We start from the raw sequence: 19156 nt of genomic DNA on the forward strand, positions 1-19156 counted from the left end.
TATAAAGCCACAGGCTGCATCAGGGCCATTGACCTACAAGCAGAAGAAACCTCACCTCTAGTAGTCTTGTATGTTTTATTTACTAGTTGCTCTCCTTCTGCCTATAAGGCTGAAACTGGAAATAATGCCTAGTAGGAAAAAAAACCTACCACAGAACAGAGCAAATTCATTGTTAATTAACAGGCCTTCACACAACCTATTCCATTAATTTTATCTTAGTGTTTACAGGCCAAGTATGGCAGGACATGTGCGAACTACATTAATTTAGAATTAAGAATGTAACTTAAAAAAGAAATTAATTCAAAAGATTGAAAGGGAGCACAGAAAGATTTATTTAACTAGAGCAGCTGGTAATTGCTGTCTCTTCTCCCTTGAGTTTTAGATTTTTTTCCATTACTTGACTGGATTTCCTCTGCTCATGCACATGCTTTGACTTTTTCTACATGACATGACATTGGAATGTTACTGCCTGAGAAAGCAAGAAATTTTGAAGCCAACTTCTGTTCTATACAGTGACAAATTGCTGAATTTTCCCTCTTTTAGGCAGGTATAAAGCATTGTAAGATAAAACCAGTGTTCAGAACAGTTGCTGAAACTACAATATTGCATGAATGAAATACATCAATAAGTCTATCATTTATTTTGTTAGGATTTCAACAGGAAAATAATTTCATCCCTTTAAATTGTCATGCTGTTTAGTATTATAGTATTATTTCTTTTTTTCCATTTTTCAACCTCCAGAACTGTAAACCATCCCTGATGTGCCATGTGGTAGGTCAAAGGTGACCATCTTGAACATAAGATCTTCACAAGGAACTGCAGTTCCCATTTGAAACCTGCTGGCTCACAGCAGTGAGCTACAAGTTTCTGCAGTTCACAGAGGTACTACAGCCTCTTCCTGCAGCAGCTGCACCAGATAGAAATAACAGACTGACGGCTCAAGAGGGGAAAGAAAAAACTGGGAACTCCTTATTTTCTTTATGTCACATCAGGGGCCTGCTGTGCACTTGGCAGGGTGGCCAGGAAGCTCAGTCCAGCACCTTTGGTGCTGGTGAGGCATAAGCAGTGTCAGGTGTCACAAAGCAAGGTCACCCTCAGCCACAAGCGTGGCCACAGCAGTGACACTGGAGGGTGAAGCACTGGCAATTCCAGCGAACTGGAAATTTCTTCAGAATATGCAAAAAGCTCCTGGTGGCCAAAAGCCAATAAAACAGCTCTGCTCCATCGAGTCATAAAGCCTCTAGCACAAGGATAGCAGGAACAGTGATGCTTCTGTTCCTAAATGCCAAGGAAAAAAACCCCTATCAGGCTGCATGAAGCACGATTCAGGGGATAACTTCAGAGCCAGTACAAGGCACTGAGGGTACAAGCACTGCCTGTTCAAGAGGCTGAGCTTTCTGTGACATATGTCAATAAAATAATGTTCCTTTGTATCAGAACTGCAGTCCATCTAGTTCAGCATCCTACCACCAGGATACTGCCTTTGAAGTACCTGAAAAAACCCCTTCAGCAAGTGAATACATAACTCATGTCCTCATACTACATCTTCTAACACCAGAAGTTACCTTCTGAATACAAGGAGAGATTAATTATTCTTCCCAGTAAATCTATCAGAATTTGTTATGGAGTAGTTGATACATCAGTTTGTGTCATCTTTAAACACAATTAAAAGGATGAGAAAAAAGAACTCAATATTTATCAATACATTTTTTGTACAAGCAAACACTTCTGCAGCTGCCTTGAAAGAGTTTCAATTCCTCTGAACTGGCAAGTAGTATTAACTCAGCAGTTTAAAATTTTCCAAATACTCCTGTGAACTGTATACTGTGACACTTCAACTAATGAGGCCAAATTAACAACTTCAAAGTTTTAAATTAAATAACTAAAGACAGCCACTGGTGTCTAAATGTGCTGAGATAAAATTAAACCTGTGATTTACAGACAAAATACCTGAGATGCACTGTCACAAAGTTAATGTGGAATTGAAAGACAGGGGAAAATATATTATCAGCTATTAATGATAAACTCAGCCAAGGCTGAGACTAGCAAAGTTTTGGGAGAATTATAGGTGGTAAAGTTATCATCATATGTTTGTGAGATCTTGACTTAATCAGCTCTTGCAGGATGAAAAGGATGGTATTTTTATATGTCTTTACTGAGTGACAAACGTCAAAACTTTCAATAGGAATTCACTTCCCATGCAAAATGGGGCCAAAGAGCTGTTAATTACTAAAAGAGTTAAGACTTTCTCATTATCCTAATGGATCAGGCTGCCAGCATCAGCCAGATCTCGAAGTCTCTATTTGCCTAGCTGTACCTGTATATTCCTTGGTGTGTCTTAAAAAAGATCTTTGGACTCTGCATTTTTGGGCAGCTACAGCTCTTCATGTATGAATGAGCATGTCTCTACAACTTCATAACCATTTCATTTATTTAGATTGGAACTTCTTTATATTGTTGCAATTTCTTAATATTTTCATATTATGCTAGTCTGGAAGAATCAGGACATCTTTTTTCCATATTTTTATTTCTTTATAATTAATTTAGAAAAAACAGTAGGGAGAAAAAACACCTCATAAAACCTGTTTCCCATTTTTATCCTTTACAAGTGGCCCAATAAAGAACTTAAAAAATTTATAATGATTGTAAATGGCCAAGTGCATTTTACTTGTGATTTTTAATCACAATTGTAAATTTGGTTCCTACTCCAGCCCCCACTAAAGTCCACAATGATGCTGACATTGACTTCAATAAAGTCACAATTTGATCCTCTAGAAGCTCAGTAGTGTTTCCAAGCAGAAGGTATGAAGAAATGTTGAAAAAAGCAACAGAGAGGCCACACCTCTATCTTGTATTCCAAAACTGTGTACTCAAGTAGCTTCTTCAAATAACATGAGGGCTTGGCTGTAGGGGCTCTGTTGACTGCTAAAGACTTAACAAAATGAACTCTTCAAAATGTGCAGCTGTACTGGACCTTTGCAACTAAATTAATTTTCTGAAAAAAGGCACTTTCTGCTATCAGATAGCTAAAAAAAAAAAAAAAACCCACAAAACCAACCAAAGTATCTGATTACAACGAATCCCTATGAAGAAGGTCTGATTATCTTCACATGCATGAACATTTGCAAGGTGGTGCTGACTGACTGCTACAGCAAAATGCTGGCTGGCTTCATCATGGAGATCAGCTCTTTTTCTCAGTAAATGACCTACAGTGGTGTGGGAAATTTTTTCTGATTCTTATGTGCTCTCTTATCTTCTCAAATGGTGCAAGGCACAGGTTAGATCCGAAAGCAAGAGAGCATTCAGTAGGAGAGAACAACATTGTTTAAAACTACAGTACTATGAAGCTAATGGGCTTTACTGAAACGGGATTTTTATTTCTTTTTATTATTATTTTCACTGTGCAAGCAAGAGCATTCCTGTTACAAGGCGAAATTAGTTAACAGAGCAAGATCATACAGCGTAGTAGGGGAGCCCTGCTGTTGCTTGCAGAAAGAACGTCAGCAGTGGAAGGAGGTGGTATTAAATGCAATTCCCTGCTGCTCGCTCTCTCAAGGCACCGGCAGCTCTCCACTGGAGGCCTGCTGGCTGCAATCAAAGCTTGCCCTGAGAGACCTTCACCACAAAGCCAGAAGCACCAGCAACACACCAGACTAGGAAGCTCTTATAAAATTGTAGCACTGTCCTGGAAGCCTTACGTGAAGGAGAATCCTCAGTTTTGCTTTTACAGGATTTCACAGGGCACAGCAGATGGGAAGGGACCTCTGGATGTTTTTTGGCCCAGCCCCTGCTGAGGCAGGGCCGCCCAGAGCAGGAGGCCCCGAGCCGTGCCCGGGCGGTTCCAGTGTCTCCTAGGAGGGCGGGCAGCTCACCGGGCAGCTGTGCCTGTGCTCTGTCAGCCTCACGGGGGACAGGCATTCCCGGTGCTCGTTCGGGGAGTGCCCGCTGTGTCCCCGGGCTGCCCATGCTGTCACTGGGCTCCCCTTGGAAGGGCTCTGCTCCTGGCTCCGCGCCCCCCGCTGCCCTCCCTCAGGCCGAGAGAGGCAGGGGAGGAGGGAGGGAAGGAGGAGGGAGCCGAGCCCGCCGAGGAGCCGCGGCCCCGGCCCCCCACAGCAGCACCTGCGGATCCGCCCGGGGAGGAGCGCCGTGCCCTGTCCCCGACCGTGCCCGCCCCGGCTCGCTGCCCCGCGGCCATCCACGCCCTCCCTCCCATCCATCCATCCATCCATCCATCCATCCATCCATCCATCCATCCATCCATCCATCCATCCATCCATCCATCCATCCATCCATCCTCCCTGGCCTCCCCTTTCCCTCGGGGCCCTTCCCTCGGGCGCTCCCCTCCCGCAGCAGCAGCAGCAGCAGCAGCCGGAGCAGCGTTGGCGGGGACACTCCGGAGCTGCTCCAGGCGCTGCTATTTATAGCTCAGCCGCGCTATTTTTAGAGGCGAGCGCGGTTCTGGCTCGGCAGCCGGGGCTGGCGAAGCGTGTGCGGCTGGGGCGGCGAGGCCCGCAGCGCTGGAACACGGGCGGCCGGCCGGAGGGACACACGGCAGGGACCGCCTGGCACAGGAAACATTAAACCCCTCCAGCGCGGGGTTCGGCCTCTGGGGAGGCCCAGAGGGCACCTGCACCAAATTTCTGAGGTGCATGCAAAGCCAAAGTGCCCAGAAGAGCAATGTTGGCGGTCAGCAGGCCCTGTGAGAGCTGTGCCTCAGTGCCTTTCTGAACCGGGCATCTCTTTGAAGGTGGCACAAAACAACTAGGCCTGAAAGCAGGAATGCTGCCCACACATCTGATGTTCAGAGTGATGTTAATGATGTAAAGAGCTGTTGGTTGAGATGAACACTTGAAGCATAAGTATCAGTCATAAAAGTGCTTAGTTATCAATATTCAGTCTTCGGAGCTATCTTAGAAATAGGCAGTATTGTGGGAGTTCCTTTGCTGTTTTGAGAGCGTGCACTCACCCTGAAGGGTATGTCCTCTCTTTCCTTGGTACGTTAAATTCACATTAAACTTAAAGGGAGCCACGTGTGTGTAATGAACCAGCATATAGCCCAGGGCACACACTCTCTATCACCAGCCTCCATTATCTGCATTAAGTGACCAGAGGATAAATTAGACCTCATTTCAGCACTACCCTGATATTTCCTGCAGTTTTTAAAAATGTGTTTATTCAGAACTCTGCGTCCCCTCCCTGTCAGATCATGCAGTTCCCTAGGAAGCTGTTGAGAAGCTGTGTGGCAGTGCAGAGCTGGAACCGAAGAAACCTCAGTGGAAGAATACAGGTCATACGATTAGGCAAAAACTTTATACTGAAGGAAAGCATAGGCTCATGTAAATTTGAAGAAAATTCTTCATAGAATTGTTAACAGGGATAAAATCAAGCATTTTTAGAGCCCAGATAGTGTTTTAGCACTTCAACCTAAGGAGTATTTTAATTAACTCTTACTGATTGTGCCTGACCCCCTTCAGAGGAGCAGCTTTGTTTTAGCCTGTGGGTTTCACCCACTATAGAATAAGAGATGAGGAAGGGCACTCTGAGTAGAACATACTGATCATTGATGCCCCTTGTGTATACCTGAAGAAGTTTAAACATCAATAACGTGCTCCAGAAAAGAGTGTAAGTTGTAGTACATAAATTGTTGCCGCGCCTTGCCAATTTTTATGTAGAGAGTGACCTACCTAGTGTTCCAGAGCATCTTAGAAGTCCCCTCTCAGAAAGCCATCTTCAGCCCAAGTGGCATATAGGCTGAGAATGGATCTAGAAGGAAGCAGTAGTTGTACAGCAGAGAGGTTAAACTTCCAGCTTCAAAAAATTGTTCAGTGTTTTCAGTAACTTCAAAAACAATGCCCATGTGGCAAGTGGGAGACATACTCTCTATGTAGAAGTCTCCAGATTAATTAAATTGGGCAACTAAACATTTTTATATGCTAACTTCTTGTCTTCTAGCAGATCACTACAAGTCAGAAACGTTCTGAAGAGCAAGCTATGTTTTAAATTTCACCTAGGCAGTTAATTTGCATAGAAATAACTGAGTAGTCCTTTAATTATCCTATAGTTCTGTTGAAGATAGACAAGAGCTATAGCTCATACTCTCTCAGTTATGTTGGTGTAGCAAGAATGTCAAGTAGCTAGAAAAAAAGCATTTTTGTTATTGAAGTCAGGACACGCATGTCTGGATTCACACAGGGAACAGATGTCACAAGTAAGAAGACACCATCTATCCACACTCGCCGTTTGGGGTTGAACCAGGAGAAAGTTGCGTAGATCACATGCCTGCAATGAAGAAAAGTTTCTCTTAATGTGCTGTTTCTTTTACAACCAAGACAAGGCTTAAAACACCTGCTTTTCTCCCACCAGTCATTGTTTTGATTAAAGAGGAGGAAAACCAAAACAAACATCTTATGTAGAAGATACAGAGCTGTTTTGAAGAGCTTCCTTTACAAGCGCTCCTCTTGAGACCCCGTCTCAATCATAGAGTGGATCTCTTGTCTGAGCTACCTTTCTCTGTGAACAGGTATGTTTGTGTGCTTTTATTGCCTTTTCATGTAGAGCAGGTCTGTGGCTTGTATCTAATTGGCATATCTTATGCTAGCACTCTTGAAAATGAAAAAAAAGGTTACTTGAAAGAAAACTATTAAAGAAATTCAGAATGCTGCAAGAGAGAAAGATCATCAAACAGCAAATTGCTGTTTATCCTCATAAAGAGAAAATAAGCTGTCTGCAGTTCTTCCTTTTCTTTAATTAGACTTAGCAGCTTCTCTGCATCCTGACCATGAAAGAGTTTTGCTCAAAGCCTTACTTTTGTTAAACTCAGTAACAAGAGTTTTTTGAAGACCCGATTTTGCAAGAATAAGGCAGTCTCAGTCTTACTTTAAATAACTTCTGATTTGATATGTTTTTGGACAATGTTTGTCTCATACCTAAAGAAAGAAATATAACTCTTTCAAAGTGATTTGGTCAAGTTATACTCAGTGTTTGGGTTTGCAAACATTTAAAATTAAGCAACTTTTTTATTTTAATTCACAAGTGGGAATAAGAAGCTTTGAACTTTAAACTTGATTGTTGTGACATGTCAGTTATGTTGTTATTTTCAGTTTTTCTGATACAATTTGGTCAGGAGACAACATAAAATAAGTAATAATAAATATTGGTCTGGTTCTGTAACCTTTTATTTGAGTGAGTAATAGCACTGAGACTGGAGGGACTGCTACTTCTACAGGTAGAAGAACAGTGATGGGAACATTTTGTTTCTTAAAGATTTAATTCATTAATAAAGTACAAGAAGGATATATAAAAATTTGGTGTTGCTGGACTTTTCAAGAGGCACAGCAACTAAACAAACAGCTGAATGATGTAGCAGCAGCAGGAGACCTGCTAATGCAAATACTTAGTGGTGTGACTCATAGAAAACAAGCTGAAAGAAAAACATTAACCAGCTTGCCCTTTCTCCCTCTGTCCTTCCCTCCCTCCTTCCCTCCCATCTTCTTCCCTCTCCCCCCATCTTCTATCTTAAAAGCACAAGCAGATCAACACCACAGAATTTTTCCCTACTTGCAGGTTGTATATCCAAAAGAATTGGTAGGGAAGGCAAAAGTGTGATGTCATTCCATTTTAAATTGTAAACCAATCTATGCCAGTCTCCCTCTTGCTGAATCCCCAAAAGAGGTCTGAAGAGCTTTTCTATCTGTTTTACTGCATTTGTTAGTGACCATCTCGGTGGATAGGACTAATCCAAACATGGAGAACAATCCTGGAGAAAAAAAAAGCCATCAAGGCTAAGACTTCAAATGAAGTGGTGCTGCAAAATCTCCTTAGAGGCTTTAGAACCTAATTTTCAGAACCATAACTATCAGATATAACTGTATAATCCCAACCTTCAGCAGTCTTAATCCATCTGGGATTTTCATATGAATTAATGTTATCCTTTGTTTCTCTGCTTTCTTTCTCTCTGTGTTTCTTTCAGTGGATACTGTTAAAAGCTGGGTGTACTGTGATATGTTTGGAGTTTGCTCTGCAGTTGCCTGTGGCTTTATTATTCTAAACTTTCTTTCCAGGAAGCTGCAGTCACATGAGTTTAACCAACATACCTCTCTCACATTGCAAAGTGGTCACATTAGCAAAGGGTCACGTTTGAGTCAATGTGAGATTCAAATTATTAGAATTGAAAAGTATTTATTGATTGTAGCTGCCATATTCAATTATCACTCAGGGAGGAGACCATTCTCTTAAGGGGCTCCCTAAAGCACAGGTCTTACTTCTTTAGAGAAATTACTAATGTCAATACTTACATTACCCTGTGAACATCAGGAAAGATTGTGCATATTGCAATGCCAAGCACACCATAAAGACTGCAGAATTAAGATGCTGCTGAGATTTTTCCAGCATCTGTTTTTTTTTAATATGGAATTTTAAAAAAAATCTGCATTCTCACTCACCACCAAGCTCAGCTGATGGGTACTTAGAAATGCACTTACATCTGCTCATTTTTCTCCAGACTACATTTTAATGACACAGTTGTAAGTTACTCTTGGTTTTGCTGAAATTTAAAAAGTAAAATCTATCCTTACTGCTTCTCATTTAATATATAAATAGCCTGATTTGTTTCTTGGAAACCTGAATTCTCACTGAAATAAACTGGTAGAGGAACAAGTTTCTAAAATACATGTTTCCAACCACTGGGAGGAAGTCTATCTTACTAGTATATTTATCATTAATCTGCATTAATGATCCAGAAACTCAAACCAGCAGGAAGGATAAAAATAAAGGCAAGCCTTAAATAATCTGTTGACAGAGAAGATTTAAAAGTAAATTTAATTTCCATCTCAGCTACAGTGACCACTTGCCACTCTGGTTTTGCACAGCATTTTATTCTGTGATTTTTACTGGTTCGTCAAGCATCTGTAGAGCAGACACTGTGCCTTGAGCCTTCAAAGAAAACTCCATAGCTGAATTCAGCACCATGAGAGAAGGCAGGATTTGGGAATGGTGCAAGAAGTCTATTCTCTCAGCCTGTTTGAGGGTACACCATCAGTACCTTCAGATCGTGATATGGATTTTGTGGGTAGGGCTGGTTGATTCTATAGGTCCTGAAGTCATGGAGCTAATTAGGCACTACAGTGATGAAGTTCCTCAGCCTGGATGAACCCATCCATGAGCCATATGGAGCACTGCAGGAATTCTGTGTCTGGAGTGACACTCAAGATAGAAATGTTCAGTCTGATGAAGGAGAGTGTCTTGAGGCCATGTGTCAAGTTAGGCTTGGAGTGGAGGAGTTAATCTCTTCACCTGAGACTCTGCTGAGTATTGCTTTTCTGCGTTTGCTGCAGAAGATGCATCTGCACAGTGAAAGGAAAGATGAACACAGATTCAGTCTGTTTAAAAAAAAAAGCAAGATCAAATATAGGTTTGCAGACTGAGCTTCATTTTTCCAAAATAAAACTCATGATCCAGTGATTCCAAGCCCTTCACATTCAAAGGAAAAACAATATAACTGCTGATGGACGTGCATGAGACTTAATTTATGGTATTAGTAAGAATTCAAATTATTACTGTCATTGTTAGTAATGCAATTATTTCATTAACAAGTTTAAAAATAATTAGATGAATTTGTTTTATAATATTTTTAACAGATCTCAATCTGGATGTAGATGGATGATCCTTGTTGAAATGCAGGGATATCTGCTGAAATATTTAATATTTGTTACAAGGGCACATTCCATGGCATTGCCATGTCATGTGTTACCTTGGCTGTAACATTATATTGCCTAAATCACTATGAAAGCACAGTTCAATGCATTGTGCAAGAGACCTGGTGACTGCTTCCCAGCAATGATGAGAATGAGTTATGAGCCTCTCTTCTTCTTCCTAAAATAACAGGGAATGAATTTCATGTGGGCAAACACTTGACTCATTCTTCTTGGAACTGATAGCTTACCACACAGGACTTGGAGGCTGCTCAGTGAACCAGTCCACGGTTCACAGGAAGAAGAAGCCTCCAGAGGAGCTCAGACACTCAAAGAATAGCATTCTTGGCCAAAAATAACTCTGAGCACTGAAAACAAATTGGAAAAAAAGTGTTGGTCTACTTGTAAATCTGTTGCAGCAACATGTACCTCCAGTCATATTTGAGAGATGAATGGTACATCCATCTTTGTCTCTTCGCTCTTCTGTTTCCAACCAAAGCTCCTTCCCAACCTGACCAGCACTACATAGGATACACATAGGCTTGTGACCATGAGTCACAGGATCTGTGTCAGCTGCTGCTGGTGAGGACCCTGGTGCAAGATGTGAAGGTAAGAACGGCTGCCTTGGGGCAATTGCAATGATACAGAGATATCTGCACAGGGGCTGAGGACAGGCTGGAACTGTAGCAATGGCAGTATGAGAGAGGGACAGTCCCGCATGGGATGCTGTGCAAGCAGGATGGATAGGCATCATTCTTGGAGTGTCCTGAATGAATGTGCAAAGGATGGAATGCACCACATTGTGTTGGGGGTTTCAGCAATGTTTCGTATGGATGTGTGTGAACGTGGGTGTTGGGGTGAGATGTACCCAGAATAGCAGAATCAATACATCTCTCCTATCTGTTCACACCCGCTGGTGAACTGCAGGTCACCTTTCCTCCTGTATCCTCCACAGATGCTGTCTGGCTTGCATTCGGGTCTGTAGCAAACTGTGAGGAATGGCATGGCCAAGTTTTTGAGTCTATGTGTTTTGTCTTGACTGACAGACTTCTGCAGACACTTTGGCACAAAGTAGAAAATGGCTCACTGACAGCAGAAGGAATATGTCCTTCTTGGAGATGTGAATTCTTCCTTGGATGGAGGAGCTGCTGTGTACTGCCAGCCAGCATTCTTGCTGAATGTTAAGTTTCCAAATTAAAAAAATGATTTAACTGTACACAAGGCAATATGTGCTATGAAATGCTGCAGTGCCATTAATCTTTAGGGACTATTGTGTAGATAGGGAACCAAGCCCAAACCTACCTACGTACCTTCTTTCCTGCATTTGTGTTCACTTCTTTACTCCCTGTGTAACCACTCCTTCGTGACAGTAATAAAACATTCATTCCTTGATCACGAGTTTAAATAGGGAGATAAAGAGAGTGATCAACCTGACAAGAGCCGGGAAAAGGGTCTGGAAATGTTTGGTGATAGTAGGAAGGAAAAAAATGGGTCATTTTACAAAGTGTGGTCACTCCTCATTCCCTTGCTTCTGAAAATATATAATTCCAGTACTGGTATCAGGGAAAATGTAATCTTTGCTGTCCCTGGGAAAATTTCAGGTATGCCTGCTCCAAGAAGTATACTTGACATCCTTGTTTCTATGCTGACAAATCAGCCTTCATTCCAGAAATGGCACGCGTCTCCAAGGACAGAATAACTTTTCTCTTCCAGAGTACTCCTGGCCTGAGGCTCATCTCTGAGCTGTCTACAACTGAGGTTTCTCTGCACTGGGAAATTATATTCATGTTGGAACAGGAATGCAGGAAATTAATGTGGTAACAAACACTGTGCTAAACACAACCATCTATATTTGGACACTCCTTTGTGCTAAATCCTGCCTACCTATACAGGAAGCTATAAAAGGATCTTGAAGTGGACAAAATTATTAGAATCACAGCTTTTAAACAATACACGGAATATACTAATTTGAAAGACGAGTTTAAACACAACTTGCTGGTGTAAAGAGAGCATAAAAAAGTAATCTAAAGGAGACTTATCAGTCTAAATTGTTCATAGCAGCTTCATGCTGAAGTTGCGCTTGTACTGGATAACAGAGATAAGTAAAATAAAAAACCCTGTGAATATCTTTATAGACTCAATGAGGATCATGTTTTTATTTTAGTATGCTGGAAGAAATATGATTGACATGGTTGTGTTCTCCTGAAGACACACGTGTCAAAAAAACCTAGGAAGCATCCAACACCATTTTTCCATTCTTGCAGAGGGTTAAGAGGTATCATTTAAAAGTGGCAGGCCCAGATTGACATGAAAATCCTATTTGTTAAATGTCTTTTAGGACCAAACTGCCTCTGTTCTATTCAGTTGCTGGTTCTGTTCAGACCTGTGCATCACTAGGAGTGCTCCATGTTAAAATATGTTAGTTTTGAACAAAGATAGGTTTCTCTTGCCATATGTAAGTACATGTAATGGGTTTGAACAAATCATAATAAGACTGGAAACATTAGACAGTAACTACTTAATCCTGCAATGATTTTGTTAATCTTGTCTTTGTTACAAAGGTAGTAAAAGTAATTGAAATGTTAATCTAGAATATTTACTAGGGCATTATGTCTACTCTGTATTCAATTCATGTTGCAGTGCTGTGAGTTGAAGACAGAATCACTATTAGAAAAAATATGATATTCTTGGATCTCTGCACTTTTGACTTAAGGGATTGAGCTGCATTAATTGTACTTGTTTTCTGCCCACAGGGTGTGAAGTGATGATCAAACAGTTGGCAAGCCTTATATGGCTTTGATATTGTTGTATCCTAACAACAATGGATCTGCCAAAGTGGGAATTTCTCCAGAAGTCAGCCTATAGGGTAACTATTTTTGCAGGCAGTGTAGTGCAGGTGTAAAAAAGCTAGTGAGGGTGTGACCTTGGGGAGTTCTATACTTGGTGTGTTCAGATTCAGATCATGGGTTTTGTTGAGCTTGGATAGTTACACGAAATGTTTTTAAAATTAAGGGATATACATAGTACAAGGTGGAAAATGCTGGTGTTATTTTAAGTCTGTTTTCATGCAACATAGAAAGTGACACAGCGTTTTGGATATTGTCCTGCGAAGAAAAGCCAAGAAATTCTGTTTCTAAATCCTGATACTGACACTTACTCATAGCCAGAAAAAAATGAGGTAGCTCCTGAGGCACAGTTACCCTACTTTTTCTGGAGGACTGCAAATTCCCCTGTAGTTACTGTATTTTCAAAATGTAGAAACAATTCTTGTATTATGAAGGTTAAACAGATTGTATATGACAAATTGCATTGAAGACTGAGTATTGAAGAAATTACATACTTTTAAATAGGGCTCAGTATTTAATAACCTATCAGATATCTGGCTCCTGCTCCCTCTCCCTTGCAACAATTTTGCAATTTGTTTTCATGACAGTAGAATGACCTCCAGAGTTTCTACAGTTTTCATCTACATTGTATTTGAAGACTGCAATGCCTGTTCTAAATGACTCTTTGTGTTGTCTCCAATTCCAGCTCCATGTAGCACTTTTAGTCCTGTGATGATTCAGGAGACAAAACAGCTATTTAACCCATAAGGTCCTTTAGCATTTGAGATATTTTATCATGTATCCAAATTCCAGCATTTTGTCAGATGCAGATTTTCTCTACTTTCATTGCTCATTATCCACAATTCAAAAAGAAAGGCAGTGGTTCCATCAGCTGAGTACTTCAGTGATCAAAGTGAAATGATGACAAATAAACATCATAAGAAAAGCATAATTGTACAATTGCAGGCAGAAGAATCAAGCCTGCACCCACTTACTCTATTTGGACTAGAGAGAACTATTGTTTTATAAGAATAATTTCCTGGCTATGGGAAAATAAAATTTCTGGCATATCTCTTAATCTGAAAATGTAGGGATTTCACAGCTGCATGTGAAATTTTTGGTTAAGACCCAGCTCTGGAGAAAGAAGAAGTGTTGATGAAGTAAGTCATGGTAAAATGATGACAGATAAGTCTGTGAGATAAAAGGTGTGATAAATCTGTGAGGGTCTGCCAAGTGAGATGATTTTTGTTTATGCTGTTCTGGTAATCTGTTCTGTGTGTATATGTGTGTCAATTCTCAGAGAGGTGCTCAGGTGCTGAGCTGCCTGTCTCATTAGTCTGGGTGGAAATGGAGGTTATTGGAAGTTGCACCAGTTCCCCTCTGCTTATGGGAATAGGCAATACTGTATGCCACTCTTCCACATCCTTGACCTGATGGCTTCACTTCAGGAGAGGGGAACAGCAGGGGTGGCCTCAGGTACTTGTAGCCTGGTCCTGAGCCCCTGGCCTTGTGCCATTGGCATTTTGGGGGATTTGTAGCTCTTGCTTGCTCTTGTCTGCTCCCCAGCTCATTCCAAACAGCATGGTTGGATTCTGGCTTTACACTCTTGCACAAGAGTTTTTCTCAAACCTCAGCTGTTGGGAGAATGAAGAGAGAACATGGTCCAGGTTTCTTAACATGCCAGAGCCCCACACAAGAGGTAGGCAGAACGTTATGTCACCATGGCCTTGCTGATGGACACAGTCTGTGCAGGGTATATCTCTCCTCCCAGTGCAGACATCTAGATACATTTTAGTGGGAATTCCTCACTGTTGCTACAGAAATTTATAGGGCTATGGTAGTACTTGAAAATTCAGGTTTGCTCAAACCTCTGGAACAGAATTTGGTCTGTACTAAGTAAATAGTATTGACTTTAGAATCTGTTGTTGACTTCCAGTTAAATCAACAATTATGAATGAGAAACAATTAAATACATTGCTTGCTAACTGCACAGAAGATGCATGTGTTCTATTACATCTCATTCTGTTATTTTTGTCCTTTGGTTAATAAATATAATAAACATGCCCAACCTAAATACATTACTGCAGGATGCTAATATACTGAGGATATTGAACATAATAGTTGTCCTGGAGAAATCGTCCAACAGAACAAATAAGAAAATACACAAACAATTTTATATGATTTGATGTGATTATTCTGTCTTAAATTTCTAAGGACAAAAATTATCACTCTAATTGCTTTCTCAGAAGTCCTAAATAGCAAGATAGAGGAACAAAGGATAACCACCAGAGTCATAGACCAGTAACAGACTTAGACCATCTATAGTGAATTTCACTCTAGTTTATTTTAAAGAGTTGATTGTGCAGCATATGCATACCTAAGGGAGTCTTACCTAAGAGAAGTAAAAATAGTAATGAGTAACATATTTGTGCTTTATAATAATTTATAGACCATAATTTATCTGACCTTGGTCAAGCTTTGTTTATGTCAGAAGACATCTCATCTTTTATGAAAAATGTATTTTCTGAGAAATAAATTATTTCAGAGCAAGCCAGATACATTTTTTCAGTCAAACAAACAAAATTCCCAGATTCAGAGCTTTCAAGCACACAAGAATGTTGAACTAATCACTCAGTATTATTTTGTGTTCTTTTGTAAAGGTTTCAACACTGTAATTTAAATCAGCAGGCTACCTGTTCAACATGATTTTCAGAGAGATTCCAGCTGAGCCCTGATTTGTAAAAGTATATACTTTAAAAAGGTTCTCATTTTTGTAGTGCAAGTACTCAAGGATTCAATGAAAGAGTGAAATCAAGGTGTGTGTGAAGGCCTATTTTTAGTTTTGCATTTTCCATAGCTGGGTTGGTTACAAATAGGATGTGTGAACTCTGGAGTAAGAATTGAGATGCAGAGCACAACCATGTATTTCTTGAAATAGCACCTGGTTAAATGGATATTGATACTTTTACTTCTGCATGAACAATGCTCCATGGATTTTTTCAATAAATAAATACCCCAGGAAATTGATGCCTTGAGCCTTCAGAGTCTTCACACTTCCTTGCAAGACCAATGCAAGAAATCCACTTACTCTTTCTGTCATTTTTCTGTTATCAATCATGTAATTCATATCAAAGAAGTTGAATCAGAGCCTTTTATACATATACATGGAGCAGATAGCTCTGAAACCAGCTGCCTTGAAATACAAAGTTGTTATTTGCAGGGAACAGCTCTAGTCTTGTCTGTGTTAAAGATTTTCCCACATAAGTAGTATTTCCTGAGTTTTACAGTGGTTTTCCTTAAACTTGACAGGCTCAGTAGGTTTGGGGTTTTAGGCTGTCATTGTGTTCCATTTCCAAAATGTGACTGAAAGAGGCCTGTGCTTTAATCTCCATGTGACTACTGGATTTTTATGTTCCAAACACCCACCATCCCAACTGCATACATCTAAAATATATTCTATAGCTTCCTGCAAATCTCTATAGATGCTCACAAATATTAGTCATTTTGAGGAACGATGCTCTTTTTAATACCAACAACCATTATGTGCCAAATAACTTTGTGACTCCTTACCTGTGCACTTGTATTGACAAAAAATTGTTTGTATCATGCAGAATTGCAGAGCAGTGTGGATGAGTCCTTGTATGGCCTCATATCACTTTAAGTTTACTGCTTGAAGGCTGTGCATCAAAGCATTTTGTGCATCATTAGCTTGTTCCTTGCCAGATGACGTGGTACCCACACAAATATTACCATCTGGTAACTTCTGCTTAAAACAGCTGTTGTCAGAATATTCCAGAATTTTAATCAGTTTCTAGATTTCTACATGCCCAAGTCAAGATACCTTAGATCTCCCTGTAGGAAGAAGAGCTTCTTGGATGACAGAGCTGCACTGTAACTGCTGATCTCCTCCTTGAGCTGTATCCATGCACAAAAGGGCCACGCTCCAGGTGTAAGTCCTTAGATGACAATTGACTTGCTCTAGGATAACTTCCTATGGGAACATCTTCCAGGTCATACTGAAAGAACTAAGGACTACAGAATGCATGAGAACGAGAGTTGTCCACCAAATTGTGATGGTCTAAAAGTTGCTTTGCCTCTTGAGTTTTAAGGTAGGATGCAACAGAAAGTATGTTGTTTATTTTTGTGTCATGCTTCTTAATGAATGTGCATTGATAAAAACAGCTACTTTTAGGTTTTGGGATATTTGGGTCAGATAAAAATAAAACACTGAAACAGCCTGGGCTAAAAAGGAAAGGAGTCTTCTATACAGCTTTGCAAATGGGAAAATCCTAAAGAGCAAATATTCAATGTGGGTTTTTTTCACAGGGATCTATGTATAATTTCAGAAGGACACAGTAGTGGAAAGATATTGATTAAAAAACTGTCAAAAATAGGTCTTGGATTGCTAACATATAACAGTTGTGAAGTCTTATCCTCCATTTCCTTGAGTTACCAGAAAGTTTACATTTTAAGACACAGGAATTACTTGTAGACATTTCTGTGTAATATAGTAGCAAGGATTAGTATTGATTTAGTTACAGACACTGGATGTAATTATTTGTTTACCAGCACAAAAGTGGATTTTTGTCTGGTGAATTTTGTTTTCCAGTCAGTGGACTTTGGTCATTAAAGCATCATGTAATTAGTATGACCCATAGTTGTAACTGTAGAAAGCAATTATGTGTTGCTGAAAATTATGATTTCTTCTCAGAATTTTTGCAGGAGAGAAAACTGGGAGAATTATCACTATAACAGAGGGTAAAATGAAGTCCTCTATAGAAGAATTTCATTGTGATGACACTGCTATGAAAAAGCAGAATGTAGGTAAAAAGTCAGTGGGTACTTTCTTTAAAAGTTTAGTACAAAAGAGTTCAAATATAAATTCTCCCTCATCTGATTTTACTAGTTACCAAGAAAAACAAACAACCAAAACTCTGCTCCCCACCCACCCTCCATAATTCTGTAACATTTTATTTCCCTGAACCTTAAAAATCTGTGTACTGTTGTTTTTCACATCCCCTTCTTATACTGGTCAAAAATTGTGCTCATGTTTGTCATGCAGCCCTTAAGAAAACACCAGCTGCAAAGACTGTGCTACTCTTCTAGAAAGTGCAGATGCTAATGTTGTTCCTGGGGAATGCTCTGTGGAAGTGTTTTCCAGTCTAGACACTGGTGTATACAGATATTACAAATAGAGAGGAGAAGTGTTTTACTGTGGTTCTTATGTTCTGCAGATTCTCAAAGCTTTCCTTTCCTGCTGAATTCTTATTAATTTTTTTCCACATTTGTGGCAGCTGGAGTAGTGTGGGATTGATGTCTGTCTGTCCCCTGGAGTCCAGGAAAAGGTGACGTACTTGCCCCAGCAATGCCATAGAGTTGCAGATAGGTGATTGGTGCCTTCTGCCATTGGCACTGAATGTTTTCTGCTATTTGTGGAGAACTCCCTGCTCAGTTCTGGCAGAGTGGCTGGATACCCTTTCACCTGACACTGCCACCTCTCAGGTGATTAAGGGACTGTATCTCCTAGTTTTTCATAGTTATTGTCACTGGTTTGCTTCATGTCAGAGCACAAGTCAAGAGCAAGCCACATTTTTTCTGTGTTAAATGGCTGCACAGAAATAGCGCAGGGGATTAATTTGGATGAATATGATGAAACCGAGTATATATGAGGACATATACTTCCTGCATTCCACTCACTCATGTTTAATGCATATTCTTTATTTTGTATGCATATCAGTCCAGGCAAGAGAGTGGGTTTCTGCAAAGCGCTTTGTTTTTCCTTTTCCCTGGCTTCTCTGAAGGCAGAGACACGCTTGAGGCACCCACACTCTTTCATGCATATCTACTGCTGTTCATCAATCAGAGAGCCACAGTCAGATCATCAAGGCACTTTGCAACCTTTGTCATGTGCAGTTGCTGGTGGCTTTTTTCCCCTTCCAGCATATAATTGTTCAGTCCCTACTTTATTATAGATTTAATAAGATGTTTTTCTCAACCATTCAAGTGCTGTAGTTAAAGTACAATTATAGCAATTATATTAAGGAAAGTTTTGAGCTGAAAAAATGTACAAAGACTTATTTTGAAATGAGGTAATATTAGCAACAAAAAATGACATGAAGCTTGGAATTTGACCAAGATAGAGCAGATTAAAGAAGACTAGCTTTTGTACCGTGATATTTTTTGAAGATCATAGATGTGTTGAAAGAACTGGGAGTATCACAACAATGCTGATTTGGAAAAAAAAAGGAATTAAATTGTTTTGTTCTCACACTTGACTAGATCAAGAGTGATTCCATTCAAGCAAACATAATTCTGCCAATAGAAAACCAAATGAAATAGGAGGAGAACTGACTTAGAGAATCCTTTGAAAGCATTATGCACAACTCAACTCTGACATTTTCTAATTACTCTCTTGAAAAAATCAAAAAATAAAAACAAAAATGACTCGTCTTTGTTTGCTTTTGTGGCCTAAACAACACAGGAAAGTGTAGATGACAAATGTAATTTCAGTATGAATTACATGTATGCATGCACTCTACTGGTACAGAAATCATGGCACTTTGCAGGGCATTCTGTTGCCTCCTACTCCTCCAGTTTGACGGTTAAAACTTCAGAATAAATAGTCATCAGGAAAAAGAGAGC

At 40.1% G+C, this 19156-nt stretch overlaps 1 protein-coding gene across 2 annotated transcripts in view; it reads left to right on the top strand.

The window, feature by feature from the left end:
• The first annotated feature begins 6416 nt into the window (after positions 1-6416).
• KCNK2 (potassium two pore domain channel subfamily K member 2) overlaps positions 6417-19156 on the top strand; it is a 132156-nt gene continuing 119416 nt past the window's right edge. The window contains exon 1 of one of the 2 annotated variants that reach the window (XM_064709108.1): positions 6417-6520. The gene's annotated coding sequence lies outside the window, so the exon portion shown is untranslated. Of the gene's footprint in view, positions 6521-16605; positions 16624-19156 lie in introns of those variants that run through there. The other variant, XM_064709109.1, reaches the window with a different exon arrangement.

Source organism: Zonotrichia leucophrys, chromosome 3, assembly GCF_028769735.1.
Source record: "Zonotrichia leucophrys gambelii isolate GWCS_2022_RI chromosome 3, RI_Zleu_2.0, whole genome shotgun sequence".
Classification (NCBI taxonomy): Eukaryota; Metazoa; Chordata; class Aves; order Passeriformes; family Passerellidae; genus Zonotrichia; species Zonotrichia leucophrys.